Consider the following 14,877-nt stretch of genomic DNA (forward strand, 5'->3'; position numbering starts at 1 on the left):
CAATTTAACTATTTTTGAGATAGCCAAGCTCCAGAGCTAGAAGAGGAAGAATCAGTCACAACTTAGCCTTTGGGCAAACCTGCCCTAGGAGTGTTTTACTATAATTGCTTTCTGAGATGCAGGTTGCTCATAATACAGTTAGCCTTTCCAAGCCTCAGGGTGTCCATGCAGTATACACTGCCAAACTCAATCACCTGGTAAAGGTGTCCATTTGAGGAAGGCATGTTGTTTTCAAGTTTAAGTCCTGCCTTAATAGTAATAAGCTCCTTTATTATTGATGAAAAGATAACCAAATACCCCAAGAGGGTTTGTGTGTGTGTGTGTGTGTGTGTGTGTGTGTGTATTACTTTTAAATCAGGCCCCTGAGCAAAGACACTGTGCTAAGATTAGGGAAGTCTTTAATTCCACTCTCCAAAAGGAACAGAATAAAACAGAGAAAGAGTGTCAGCAAGAAGGGGCTCAGTATTAGCCTTTTAAATCCAACCTGTTAATAGGTTAGGGACTTCCTGTTTCTTTCTTCATTGATTTCCCTAGATTCAGGATTCCCAGTCAAATTGCAAAGGAAATGTAGCTTTTAGGAGAACTGCATAATTGAGTCCTGTGTATCTGAGTGGCAATCACGGAAAGGCAGGCAGAGTTGCTCCTCGCTAGTTGCTTTTCAGTTCAGTTCAGTCGCTCAGTCGTGTCCGACTCTTTGCGACCCCATGAATCGCACCACACCAGGCCTCCCTGTCCATCACCAACTCCCAGAGTTTACTCAAACTCATGTCCATTGAGTCAGTGCTGCCATCCAGCCATCTCATCCTCTATCGTTCCCTTCTCCTCCTGCCCCCAATCCCTCCCAGCATCAGGGTCTTTTCCAATGAGTCAACTCTTCACATGAGGTGGCCAGAGTATTGGAGTTTCAGCTTTAGCATCAGTCCTTACAATGAACACCCAGGACTGATCTCCTTTAGGATGGACTGGTTGGATCTCCTTGCACTCCAAGGGACTCTTGAGTCTTCTCCAACACCACAGTTCAAAACCATCAATTCTTCAGCACTCAGCTTTCTTCATAGTCCAACTCTCACATGCATACATGACCACTGGAAATACCATAGCCTTGACTAGACAGACCTTTGTTGGCAAAGTAATGTCTCTGCTTTTGAATATGCTATCTAGGTTGGTTATAACTTTCCTTCCAAGGAGTAAGTGACTTTTAATTTCATGGCTGCAATCACCATCTGCAGTGATTTTGGAGCCCCCAAAAATAAAGTCTGACACTGTTTCTGCTGTTTCCCCATCTATTTCCCATGAACTGATGGGACCAGATGCCATGATCTTAGTTTTCTGAATGTTGAGCTATAGGCCAACTTTTTCACTCTCCTCTTTCACTTTCATCAAGAGGCTCTTTAGTTCTTCTTCACTTTGTGCCATAAGGGTGGTGTCATCTGCACATCTGAGGTTATTGATATTTCTCCCAGCATTCTTGATTCCAGCTGTGCTTCTCCCAGCCCAGCGTTTCTCATGATATACTCTGCATATAAGTTAAATAAGCAGGGTGACAATATACAGCCTTGACGTACTCCGTTTCATATTTGGAAACAGTTTGTTTTTTTTAGGATTGCCGTAAATATAATTCTAACTATTTTATGAAAAAGCTCATTTGTTATTAAAAAAAAAATTTTGTTCATATCTTGATTGCTTGTTACAGATAGTCTATTCCTTCTTCATGGAAAATTCAACAAGGTCAGTACCAAGGCCATGGCTTTTATTCTCCATGCAGCATCTTTTAATGGCATTCATCTTAATAAATATAAACAGCTTTGCATTTGGGTCATAACTTCCTACAGTAAGGATCTGTGTTTAAGCTATCATCTTGGTCACTTTCAAAGCTACTTGGAAAGGCAAAAACAAGGACTCACAGACTCAGGAAGAGGAAATGACAGAGCAAGCTCAAGTTCATGTGAACACAAAACTTGGATCCAGCTCTGACCATTGGTCCTACAAGGCCACACTTGCCCTACATTCTTCTTTCTGAGATTATTACCTAGAGTTATACCTAGAGTTATAGCCTGGAAATGAATTGAACATCATGACCTGTATCTTAACAATTTTCTCTTTCAAAGTAAACTCAGGGGGTCCCTGGTGGCTCAGTGGTAAAGAATCACTGTGCCAATGCAGGAGACATAGTTTTAATCCCTGATCTGGAAAGATCCCACATGCCCCAAGTGCCACAGTTATTGAGCCTGTGCTCCAGAGCATGGGAGCTGCAACTACTGAAGTCCACATGCCCTAGTCTGTGCTCTGCAACAAGAGAAGCCATCGCAACTAGAAGCCCACGCACTGCATCTAGAGGATAGCCACCTGGTCACAACTAGAGAAAAGCCCACGCAGAAAGGAAGATCCAGCACAGCCAAAAATACAAATAAATAAGTAATTCTTTTTTAAACAAAAAGTAAACTCAGGGTGAGATCTGTGCAAGTTTTATTTGCTTACTTTTTTTACTTTTACTTCAGCTTTCTTATTATTAAAAAACATTAATCCCACCCACTCCCCTATCTCAGAAGCATTTTAGACACAAATAAGGTCTATAAAAGGGCTTGGAGAAAGGCAAGGGTTTATGATTAAAATGAGCAGAACAATGGTCCCCCAAAGACATCCACATCCTAACCCCTAGGACACACGAACATATTAGCTTACATGGCAAAGGTGGTGGGAGGTAAGTTTGCAGATGGAATTCAGGTTGCTAGGCAGTTGGTTTTGACAGAGGGAAATGATCCTGGTTTATTCTGGTGGGTCCAGTGTGATCACGGGGTTCTTAAATGCAGAAGAGGAAAGCAGAAGAGTGTCAAAGGGAAGGAATATGAGAAAGACTCACCCGGCCATTATTGGCTTTGAAGTTGGAAGGAGGCATAAATCAAGCAATGCAGGCAGCCTCTAGAAGACGCAAAAGGTAAGGAAACAGACTGTCTCCTAGGATTGTTCCAGAAAGGAACACAGCCCTGCTTATACCTCAGTGTCAGCCCAGTGAGATCCATTTGTGCTGTTTCAAGCAACTGAATTTGTGGTAATCTGATATGTAGCCATAGGAAACTAATGCAATTATTAAAACAATTGAACATCCACGGACTGAAATAAATTCTTGAAGGATTACAAGAGTTGAATGAAATCCAGTGGAACTGTTCCCTTTTAGCCTGCCTTTTAGCCCCCCAAACAACTCTTAAGAGAAAGACAGCAACAAGACTGGCAGGAACACACACTCAACAAGGGAGTGAAAAGCCCGGAGGGGAGCTGCCCCCAGGACACCCTGAGTAGGAGCATGTGCTAAAAATGATGAGGTTGATATCCTGCCCCACTGATAGGTGGGAACACCCTTCCCCCACCCCCCTGCTACCACCAAGATGGGCAGGGGATCGTCCCCTTGTCTGTTGTCCCTCCGCTGGAGCTGCCTCCACTTTGGTCTCTCTTTCAGTTCCCCACTCTGCTTTTTAATCCCCTCTGGACTGCTCTCAGCTCACTTCCCAGGCAGCAGGGGTCAGAACACTGTGATCTGCTTTGAGCCAAGTCCCTAGGGACACCTCTGCCATCAGGTTCCAGGTTGAGGAACAGGGCAGAGTAACTGAGCAACTTCATCTTCACTCTATTCTTATTAGATGATCACTCCTGATTCACATACATCTCATCAGAGGGCCTCCAGGGACAGAGGCACAGCAAATGTCAGATTTGAAAATTATTTTCCTCCAGCTGTGCATTAATATTTTATTCCAATCTTGCCCCAAAGCCTGCTCGAAATGAAAAGCTTGAGGGGGTTCCAAGGATGGATTGGAGCCAAACTGATTTTTGTCCATATCTCCAGCCCTCCCCCGACCCCACCCCAGCAGCTTTATCATTAAAATGACAATCCTGCCCTGGAGAGTTCTCTATTCCTACCAGATTTACACACACCCAGCACCCCAGCCAGGACTCTGAGGCTCTTTCTTGATCAGTTTAGCTTCCACAGGAGTGTCCACTCTGACCCACATTCCTGGAACCGTTTCTTTTGCAAATCAGCAGGTTTTAAGCAAACAAGGGCACATTTCAGGACACTGAACTACGCAATTAGCTGAGGGTAAATTTGGCAGAGCATCTGGTCTGCTCACCAAATTGGAAATACACACACAAAAAATGCAGCTTTTAAAATTAAACATTAACTGTGTAAGGCTAATTCTGTGCAAGTCTGCTTGAAGTGGCAGAGAGTAGTAGCACTGACTCCATGCAGGGAGTTGAGGGCCTGGGGCTCTTGCGGCTGCTCAGGAGAATCGTCATTTGATTCGGGCAGATGCTGAGCATGCAGACAAATATAACTCAGCAGTGCCAGAAAACAAGAGTCAATAGCTAGTCATCTTCTGTTGCCATCTCCTAAAGTCAACTTTCAGCAGGCTTTAGCTCTGTGCTAACTGCAAAATAGAACTGTGCATAGGAACTGTTAAAAGGACACAATGGATTAACCGAATTAAAGATACCCTCCCCAATCTCTTGGATCTTAGAACACATATCCTACATTTAAAAAACCCCTTGTACCACTCTTCCTTGAATAATGCGAGGTCAAAAGCACAGGTCAGTGAAAAACTAAAAGGACAATGAAGAGAAGAAAGTGGTGGTGGCCAATACACTCACTCTCAGACCCTTAGAGCCACTTGCATGTCATGAATATTTTTCTTGAAGTTTTGTAATCTCTCCGCTCTGAGAATCAGCGAGATCAATTTGACATAGTATTTCCAAACACTGGGGTAAAATCACACATGTAGAAAGCAAAAAGATCAGGCAAGGTTTTCAGGGGAAGAAGCAGGAAAGCGTGAAATCAATATTAAATTTTCCCTCTTTTTTGCAGCAATAGACAGCCCCACCAAAGAAATCATGACTCGGGAAAGTCATGACTGCTCTTCTCTTATTGCTCTATCTGAGGAATTCTTATGTAATTATCCACCAGCTGACCTTACAGTATGACCACCCTTTTCGGTCAAAGCCAAACTATTCTAAACAATATGAGAAACAGGGGTAGAAATAGAATTCCAGTAGAGATAAATACAGACTTGGTGACATGAAAGAAATATCAAAGTACTCAAATAGAAGCTGGAAACTAAAAATGTCACACAGAGTAGAGGGTCCTAGTGAACCACTAACTAAACAAAAGTCAGCAGGTCTTTAAAGGACAAAGATAATACTTGGGAGGTCAGAAACAAGATCAAAATATGTATGTGTTATATACAATGGGAGGAGTTAGCTGCATGTGGCTATTTAAATTTAAATAAATTAAAATTAAATACAAATTCAAATTCATCAGTCAGCCCAGTCATATTTCAAGTACTCAATAGGCACACATGGCCAGTGGATACTGTACTGAACAACACAGATCTAGAACATTCCCATAGGATGCTGCTTCCCTAGAGATAGAGGAGCCCTAGAAATAGTCTGGACATGTAGCACCAATATCATTGGAAAATAGAACCTTTGAAAGAGGCATTAAGACTAAACTAAGTTTCTTAAACTTTGAAAAGAAGAAGGTAAGGAGTTAATTTGGGCTTTAAAACTATGTTAACTGCTGAGCAAAGACCAGATGTTTTCCACTTGTTTGAAGAGCTCCAACAGGAAGTTTGCAAGTTAGTCATAAAGAACTTCTCATTGTGAGGTGACTGGACACTGGATGAGAATAGGAAGGAACACTGTCAAATTTGCATCCTGGGAAAGATTTAAAAATAGAGTAGCAATATGACATCTGAACTGACTAGCATGAACTTTGCCTCAATCACCGATTTGGTCAGTTTGAGTTCAGGACATAGAATACTCAAGTGACAGGCACAGTGGAGGTTGGCTGCATGAATCCCAAATCACAGCCTTAGATCTTGATCTCAAATCTGGTTACTTTTAGGGACCTCCCTGGCAGTCCAGTGGTTAGGACTCCATGCTTCCACTGCAGGAGCTGCAGGTTCCATCCCTGGCAGGGAACTAAAATTCTATGTGGTACAACCTGGCTACTTCTTCTTCACCCCTTTGTCTCCAAAGCAAATTAGGAAAGCTCACATCAGGTGTTCCTTTAAGCAAACCATTGAATCTTCTTTGACATGCTAGAGACAGAGCCTATGGTGACTGACCTCAGAGGCACTAACTAAATGAGTGTGGCTATAGTGTGGGCCAGAGAAGGCAATGGCACTCCACTCCAGTACTCTTGCCTGGAAAATCCCATGGATGGAGGAGCCCGATGGGCTGCAGTCCATGTGGTCCGTGAAGAGTCGGACACGACTGAGCGACTTCACTTTCGCTTTTCACTTTCATGCATTGGAGAAGGAAGTGGCAACCCACTCCAGTGTTCTTGCCTGGAGAATCCCAGGGACGGGGAAGCTTGGTGGGCTGCCATCTAAGGGGTCACACAGAGTCAGACACAACTGAAGCGACGCAGCAGAAGCAGCAGCAGCAGCAGCATAGTGTGGACCAAAGTTAAGGGCCTAGGCTTTGGAACCAGACAACCCTGGATTCAAGTTCTAGCCATTTTCTCTTACTGGCTGGGCAACCCTGGGCCAGTCTTTTAACCTTTGTATTAGACATACTCTCTTCATTACAAGCAACATTTTATTTTTTTAAATAATTGAAAATGTATTGGTTTATATACCCAAGAAACCCACATGTTTGTTCCCCTTGTATAAGAAATCTACATTGTGGGATCTTTCACTTACAATACTCTTTTTTCACCAGTTTTGTTTACTAGTCTCTTCTGGTGACAACTGACAAAACCCCAACCCAAACTATATGATGTAAATAAGGAATGTATAGACTCAGGCAGGCTGGGTGATTTGAGAATACAGCAAACTTTAGACATGGTTGAATCTAGGAACCCATATGATATCTTTCTCTCCATGCTCAGATAAGTTTGTTCTATATGGTGAGTAATATTAGTACAAGAAACCAAGCCCCACACTTAACCTGACAAGCCCCCAAGACACGAAGATCATATTTTCCCTGATAGAAAATTCCCAGGAAAGGTTCTGATTGGCCCATTCTGGGTCAATGTCCATTTATGGGTTAGTCACTGACCAAGAGGATGGGGTGCTCTGATTGGTCAGGTCTGGGTCACATGTTCTTCCCTTTGCCCAAGGGTAGACTGTAAACCCAAACCCAAACTGCACAGGATGAACTCCTCACAGGAAAGAAGAGTCTTGTGTACTGTATGGTCCATAACAATGTGCTCACTGCAACTTCTCAGACTTGGTTTCCTCATCTGTAAAGTGGGGATAGAATACTTTTCTCATAAGACTATCATGAGATTAAATGAAGTAACTTATGCATTTGGCATATTGCTCAAAAGATAGTAGCTAATATTTTTGCCAAACAATAATTTACTATTATTTTGTTTAGAACACTCAGTGTCTTTGTAAACTGACAACTTGGCCAGGCTGAGTTATATCTTCCAGAATTCCCTTTCCTGTGTGTTTCTGGTTAGACTGAACTGTAAGAGAGAGTCCCTTAGAGGTAGAAAGGAGGCAGCAGCCATGTTGAGGCAGCAGCCATGTTGAGGCAGCAGCCATGTTGAGGCAGCAGCCATGTTGAGGCAGCAGCCATTTTGAGGCAGCAGCCATTTTGAGGCAGCAGCCATTTTGAGGCAGCAGCCATGTTGTAGCTCACATACACTGTGACTTAATCTGCTGGCTCACTCTGTTGGTGTGGGGGTAGCAGTCAAGCCTACAACAGTTCCACCTTCCCCTAGAACCTTCTTCAGCTTCTCTGACTTCAGGTGTGTGATTAGTTCTGTGGGCTAATTAGTTCTGAGGGCACCATCTTCTCCCACAGGACACTCATGTCATCAAGTCAGAGGCAGTGAGGACTGACATGGGTTTCAATCCTCCTTGGGCTTCACCTCATTCTTGTGGGTTCCTGCTTGTTCTTGTTCTCTACTTTATACCTATCTTCCCTTCCCAAATACATTCTCTGAAGAGTTCAAACCCAAGCATTAGGCATGAAAGAAAATAGCCTTATAGCGACTCTTTAACCAGCTCCCATAATTCAGTAGCTAAGTAGCTAAGTCATGTCCAACTCTTTGTGACCCCATGGACTGCAGCATGCCAGGCCTCCCTGTCTTTCAGCTCCTGTAACTGTATAAGGTCAAATCTCTTTGTGGTTCTGTCTCTCTCTCTCTCTCTCTCTCTCTCTCTCTCTCTCTCTCTCTCTCTCTCTCTCTCTCTCTCTCTCTCTCTCTCTCTCTCTCTCTCTCTCTCTCTCTCTCTCTCTCTCTCTCTCTAACACAGACACACACATCTCTTAGGTCATTTTACCTCTCTCATTGGATCTTGACCAGAACTTATTTTTTCTAAACTCACCCCAACCTCCCTTTTCAGCTTTAAGGAAAGAAGACTCTTTGGAAATTGTTTCAAGAGAAGCAAAAACTGGAATAAAACTAGAGCTGACAAGGTGTAAGCTGCAAAATAATAATTTTTTAAAAACAAAGAAAGCTAGGGAAAAAAACCACAAAACACCATGGCACTCACCACATTCTAACCACCCCCCAACCCAGATGCACAGTAAATGAAATAAATGGGACCAGTACCCTTAATTATTGATCCTGCATTGGCTTGTACTTGCCCAACATTGTAGCAAAGCCCATACAAGAGGCAATTAAATGTTTGGGCCAAAGGGATAAGTTCAGTTACTTAAATTGAGCAGGGATTCTTTTATGTCCAATTACACATAAGCCTAGAGCCGGTGAACAAGAGTATCTATCACACACACACACACACACACACACACACACACACACCCCATGGGAATTTCATGCCCATGTTCCTTTCTGCACTTGGAAGCTTGGCTGGGTCCCCAGTGGCAGCTGCCCAGGACAGTGTTCTCTGGACTTCCTCATCCCTCCCCTGTCTATTCAGGAAACAGCAAAGCAGTACATACTGCTCCATTCTCTGCTCTGTAGGGAAATTGTAACAGGCAATGCTGGCTAAGAAAGGAAGTATTCCCATCCCGTCACATGAACCCCCAAAGTGGATTTAGGAAAAAGTGATTTCACTTTGGAGCTCCATCAAGACTTCTCTCAGGACAGGGAGGCTCACTGACTTCTTGACCCTCCCTCCCAGTTCTGTCTTCAAGTTTCTCTTGCTTAGATGTGCCCACCTGAAATTTATCACTAGTTTATTGTGGACCCAAGTTACAACCATATGAATCATCTTTTTGCCTTGTAACAGTAATTAGAGACACTTCTAGTAAGGAGCAAGAGGTTTAATGGCAGCTGGTGGGGCTCTAGGGGCAAGGGTATAGGGTCCAGGCAGTAGTACAAGGGTGCTCTGAGAGAGGCAGTGATGAGTGGGAGTTTCAGGAGCTGCCATGACATGAGTGCCTTGTGTTGCTCTGGTGACAGGCGGGGCTGTCAGTCAGGGGCCCCCTCAAGGTGGGAGAAGGCACATTAAGGGATATAGAAAGGCCCTGAGCTTCCCTCAGCTACAGCCTGGCCTGAGATCACATATCCTTCCTGCCTTGTCTCTCAGTCCTTTCATGGGTCACGTCAGGGGCATCCTCTGTGATGGTAGGTCAGCTCCATCTGGCTTCCTGACCCCAATCCTTGGTCTCATCTCTGATTCCAACCTCAACCTATGCCAGCTAGCCTCACCCTGATAGCAGCTTGTCTCAAGAGCAGGCCTGTGTCTCTTGCATCCTCCACTTGAAAATGTCTGTGATGCTGTAGACACTAGTGGGAGCCCCCTTGAATTTACACATGCACAGCCCTGACATGCAGCAGAGTTAATGCCTCCCACAGAACCCTCAATGGGCAACAGAAGCTGATATATGTCTCCAGCTGATCATCAGGCAGACCAGCCTGGGAGCCGAGCCCGGGTGGGATTAAGCTCCATTTACAGAGCTATGACCTTGATGTGTGGTGGTGTAGTGTTAGTCGCTCAGTTGTGTCCAACTCTGCAACCCCATGGAGTATAGCCAGCCAGGCTTTACTGCCCATGGAATAACTGGAGTGGGTAGCCATTGCCTTCTCCAGGGAATCTTCCCAACCCCAGGATTGAACCCAGGTCTCCTGCATTGCAGGCAGATTCTTTACCATCTGAGCCACCAGGGAAGATGTCTATATTGGCTTTCTTTCCCCTCCCTCCCCCTTTTCCCCATGCCTTGCTTCTGCTCCCTGAAGTCACCTTCCATATCAACTACCCGCACACATACTTTTAGGTTGGGCTCAGCCTTCTAGAGGGTGGACCCAGAATAGGAAACATAATATTCCTGTGTAACCTCAATAAATCCCAGCGCCCCTTGAGGCTCAGTCTTGGCAGGAAGTCCGGCAAACAATAATGGTGTCATACAAAGGAATCTGAACCTTCAGTATCTATAAAGATGCATCAAAGAGGAGCCAGCACTTTCTAAATTCCCTGTGTCTGTGTCCCAAACCATCTTCCAGCTACTTCAGACCCCTTTAGATACCATTCTTACTGTTCTTCTTTTCCATTCCTTTATTGCATGAATGTAGTTAGCAATGGCCTCCTGATTTCAGCTTCCCTGAAGAGCCAGCAGCAATCTTCTTCAGTGGTGGTGGCAGAATGGGGGACTCTGGCTTCTTCCCAATGTCCTCCTCCTTTGGTTCTGGGATAAAAGTTAGACTGCAAGCTTCTAGGGCACAAACACAGAGCCTGGCTTGCATAGTCCCTACAGCAAACCTGCAGGGAGATGACCGTTTTACTGTCATGGCATACAGGGAAAGGGGCATTTTGTACCATAGACACAATAGCTAAAACTGCCATCCCAAGGGCCAAGGAGCTCCCCATCTTGCTTGGCAGAGCATCCCCATTTGGACACACCAGTGTGTCAGACCACCCTAGTTGGGAAGGTGAGGAACCAGGGCCCCCACGCTGTGGTGGGTCCTGAGAACACGTGGAGAGCTGGCCCTCTCTCGGCTTCTAATGAACAAGAGCACGGCTTGACATTTTCCTGCACATTCTTACATTTCCCACCGCCTCCCTGCCCCCATCCATACATTCCACAACACGGCAATTAATTGTTCTCTGCTGTTCAGCAGCACTGGTGTGAGCAGCCACGCCTGCAGCCTCGCTTTGTTCCCAGTTTAATCAGTGGCTGTCCCTGGCTGTCCCTCAAAAAGCAGACAAAACCAGCCAGCTGCAGACCCAGCTGTCAGCAAGCCCCTACACTGGCATTCAAGTGGCCACAAGAGAACCCACACAGTGCCCGGAGAGGGTCCATTCTTCGCCTTTCTCCTCCCCACAATTGACAGGCTCTGAGGAAGGAAACGTGAGTGCTGGGCTTGGCAGTGGGGGCAGGCGGCTCTTGTTAACAGCTTGCCTTCCTGTTTATACGGGGTCTGGCAAAACTGTTAATTTCTCTCACAGAGGTGACAAATGGAAAAACCAGAACGCCAGGGAGTGGCAGCCTGGAAAACAGCCTCGGAACAACTTCCTGAAGCAAAGCAGGAGGCTGTGGGTCAGGGGGAGGACTATCTTGGGTTCCCTGGCCCAACAGAGAGGACCTCATGCGCTTAGCTGTCCCTCCAAAAAGACACAGTGAGCCTCACCATGTGGGCGTGCTTCTCCTGCATTCTGTCTGTGCATGCTAAGTCACTCAGTCGCGTCTGACTCTGTGACCCTATGGACTGTCGCCTGCCAGGCTCCTCTGTCCATGGGATTCTCCAGGCAAGAATACTGGAGAGGGTTGCCATGCCCTCCTCCAGGGGATCTTCCTGATCCGGGGATCAAACCACGTCTCTACATCCCCTGCATTGGCAGGCAGGTTCTTTACCACTAGCACCACCCGAGAAGCCCCGCATTCTATCTACTTCCCAACAAAGTGGCCCATGACAGAAACTGTAAAGTCCCTGTGGATCTGCATTATTACCTTTGGAGTCTGTCCCCATCATCCATGAGTGATTTCTGATCTGGGTCTGAAGCTGAAACCACTCCAGGAAATAAACCAGGCTTTGGCTTATTTGCTTTATTTAAATAAACCCCTGTGCACTGCTTCCCCCTGGCATCCTGAACCCTGGGCAGTGTTTCTCACCCCAGCTGTACAGCACCTGGGGAGAGCCTGACCTATTACTCTGGGGAGGGTCCTGCATGCTGACGTGATTTAAAAGCTGCTCAAGGGATTCTAATCAGTAGCCAAAGTGGAGAATGTCAGGGGTAGGAAAATTTTCCTTCACCCTCTTAGATTCAGTACTGAGGGACTTCAGATTTAATGACAAATACAGATCAACAGGAGAAAAGGCATACAAACTTATTAATATTTTACATGCACAGAATTCACAAAAAAGATATGCCCTTAGCAAAGGAGAGAGGGCTTTGGCTCCAAGGGACAATAAATTATGGGCAAGTGACAATGAAATATATGTGGAAAACCAGTGGAAGATAAGGATAATTTTAGTAAGGTTTGCTTATGCAGACTCATCTTGGTGCTGACTCTTGGTGATAAGAGTCGCTCTCCTCTTGCTGGTGTGGGAATGGGTATGTCTTCAAAAGAGAAATTTATGCCTTGCTTTTAGGTGGATAAGGGGAGGGCAGAGAACTCTTCCTGCAATTTTTGCTTCTCAATTGCCTTCAACTTAAAATTATCCATATTCCAAAATGGCATATTTGGAGGGGGCATATTCTGATCCCCTTTAAGAACTACTGGTAAAGAATAAATTACTGTTGCTGTTTTCATTACCAACTATTATTATTTTAAGAGCAATGCGAGCTTATTTCAAAAGGCTGTTTGTAGAGGTGAGGATGGAGGCAAGGAATGAGATGAGGAGTAAGTCAGTTCCAACAGTCACAGCCTCCTACTGGGGTGAACAACAGTCCCTACTTGACAGGAATTGGGGCGTGGGTTTGGGGAAGTGTTCCTGAGATCTAGGACTCGGTGTTAAAACTGGAAAAGTCAGTGCCCCCTCCACTAGCTCTGAGGGTGCCATGGGCTGTCTTTTACCATGTGGGTTCCCCGAGCCCTAAGCCTCTTGAAGAAAGGGATGGAATTATTCATGGTTGTATTTCTCCATATCTGCCATGCTGTAGGTGCTCATTATCCAGTTCCCAAATTTGCTGCCTCCTGTTTAATTCAACTAAGGTCCCTAGCTGGTGATATTTTGTGTAGGAATGTTACCGTGCTTTCCTGGCTTCGAGAAAGACATAGCATTACTTGTTCTAGAGAGAGAAGCAGCTTTAGAGTGGGTGGGTAAGCAGGCTGAAGGCTGAGCTTTGGGAGAGTATTTGCAAGCCTGTGGACACAGAACACCATGGCTGCAAACATCGAAGAGAAATGGAGCTATTCTCACCACAGATATAGAGTTCATTTAAATATCCCTATGCACACAATTCCTATCAAAGGAGCTGGATTGCAAAAAGTAACTATTTTAGAAGTTTCGTCTCTTACAGAGTGAGAATAAAAAGTTTCTCTCTCTTTCTCCTCCTCTGCTTCAGTTTTACATGGAGAGAGTGAAGGAGGATTTGTGGAGATTGCAGCTCTCTGCTTGGACTCTTGGAGGACCATCAAAGCCCGACAGGCAGGCCGTGACAATGAGGGCCTCCCCACTCCCTCACATTGGCCCCCTCCCATCCTCAGATGGTTCCCTGCACAAACCCGGAGACTGACCAAGGTCCTGCCCAGCACCTGTCTGGGCAGCCCCTACCCTGCCCACTTACTTGTTCTCCTTCTGCAATGGTCAGCTCAAGCCTAGGCTCCTCCAGGAAGTCCTACCTGCCTCTCTCTCTTCTGCAAGTTTCCAAAGAAAGCAGAGTCCATATCACACTGCCCAGCCCAGCCCGTGTAATCCCTCCAAGAAGTCATCAGGTAATTCATTCTGCCAACATATTCTTTGCTGATATGGTCTCTGCCCACCCATCTCAGTCTGGTATTCCTGGGACTGTGTGAAAACCTGGGTGGCTATGGTCTGCCCACCTGCTCACCATGAGGAATTGTCAGAAAAAGTTGGAGGGTGAGGGAGAGAGGGAAAGTGTCATGTTGGCTCTGCTGCCATGAGGCCTGGGTGTCAGTCTGTGTTGGATGTCCCTCCAGAACAGGCTGTCTGCACCTCTGCTTCAGTTCTATTTTGTTCTCAGCTCCCAAATCTTGGCCAGATCCTCAACTCAGCACCACAGGGAGCATCAGAGAACATGATCAAGCACCTAACTCTACAGTCAGCTACCCAGGTTCTGGTTGTGTGCTAGATCCTCCTCATACCTTAGTTTTCCCATCCATAAAATAGGGATAATAGCAGTACTGATCTCACTGCATTATTGGATCAAGTAACCTACTTTTGTTAAAGACACTAGAACAGTGTCTGAGACAAAGGGAATGCTGGCTAGTATTATTTAGCATTCTTTTAATAGAAGGGAGAGAGGCCACCTGGTCTGTATCAGTCCTGTGCCCGGAACTTTTCCCATCTCTGGGTTTGGTTCTTACCATTTGAGGCAGTTCTGGTCTCTCTAGGAACTTTCCTCTGTGGCCACTCCTGGGTCTCCTTCAGTGCTGCACTTTGCCTCCCTGAGAGGCCAGTCAGGGCCAGGTTCCAAAAAGGCAGTCTTTCACTCCCACCCTGATATAGTCTATTTGTGATTGTTTCAAAGGTGTTTGTCTTGATCTCTCAAACCTCTGTGTGCTTCTTGAAGGAAGCACAACAATTCTGTTGTGTGCATTTTCTTTATCTCCCAACTATGCCTAAAATAGTTCTAGGCACTGGTGGCGTGACACAACAGCACTTGGGAGAACCAAAAGCAATTGTCCAGCTCTCACTGCCTGATGTCCATAACAGCAGAAGTAACACTGGAGGGACCCCCACCCCACCCCCCCGACCACCCCACCCCCCCGACCACCCCGCTTTGACCTTGGACCTCTGGTACAGGCAGATCTGCAAATACACTGCCTTGGATTTGGTGAGTTGGG

General features: G+C 45.6%; 1 long non-coding RNA gene across 1 annotated transcript in view; it reads right to left on the reverse strand.

Moving 5' to 3' along the window:
* Positions 1 to 14,628, reverse strand: part of LOC138436837 (uncharacterized) — a 115,026-nt gene extending 100,398 nt beyond the window's left edge. The window contains exon 1 of the long non-coding RNA XR_011255639.1: positions 14,398 to 14,628. This is a non-coding gene — a long non-coding RNA (uncharacterized lncRNA). The remainder of the gene's footprint in view (positions 1 to 14,397) is intronic.
* Between the last annotated feature and the right edge of the window lie 249 nt (positions 14,629 to 14,877).

This window comes from Ovis canadensis, chromosome 3 (assembly GCF_042477335.2).
Source record: "Ovis canadensis isolate MfBH-ARS-UI-01 breed Bighorn chromosome 3, ARS-UI_OviCan_v2, whole genome shotgun sequence".
Lineage (NCBI taxonomy): Eukaryota > Metazoa > Chordata > Mammalia > Artiodactyla > Bovidae > Ovis > Ovis canadensis.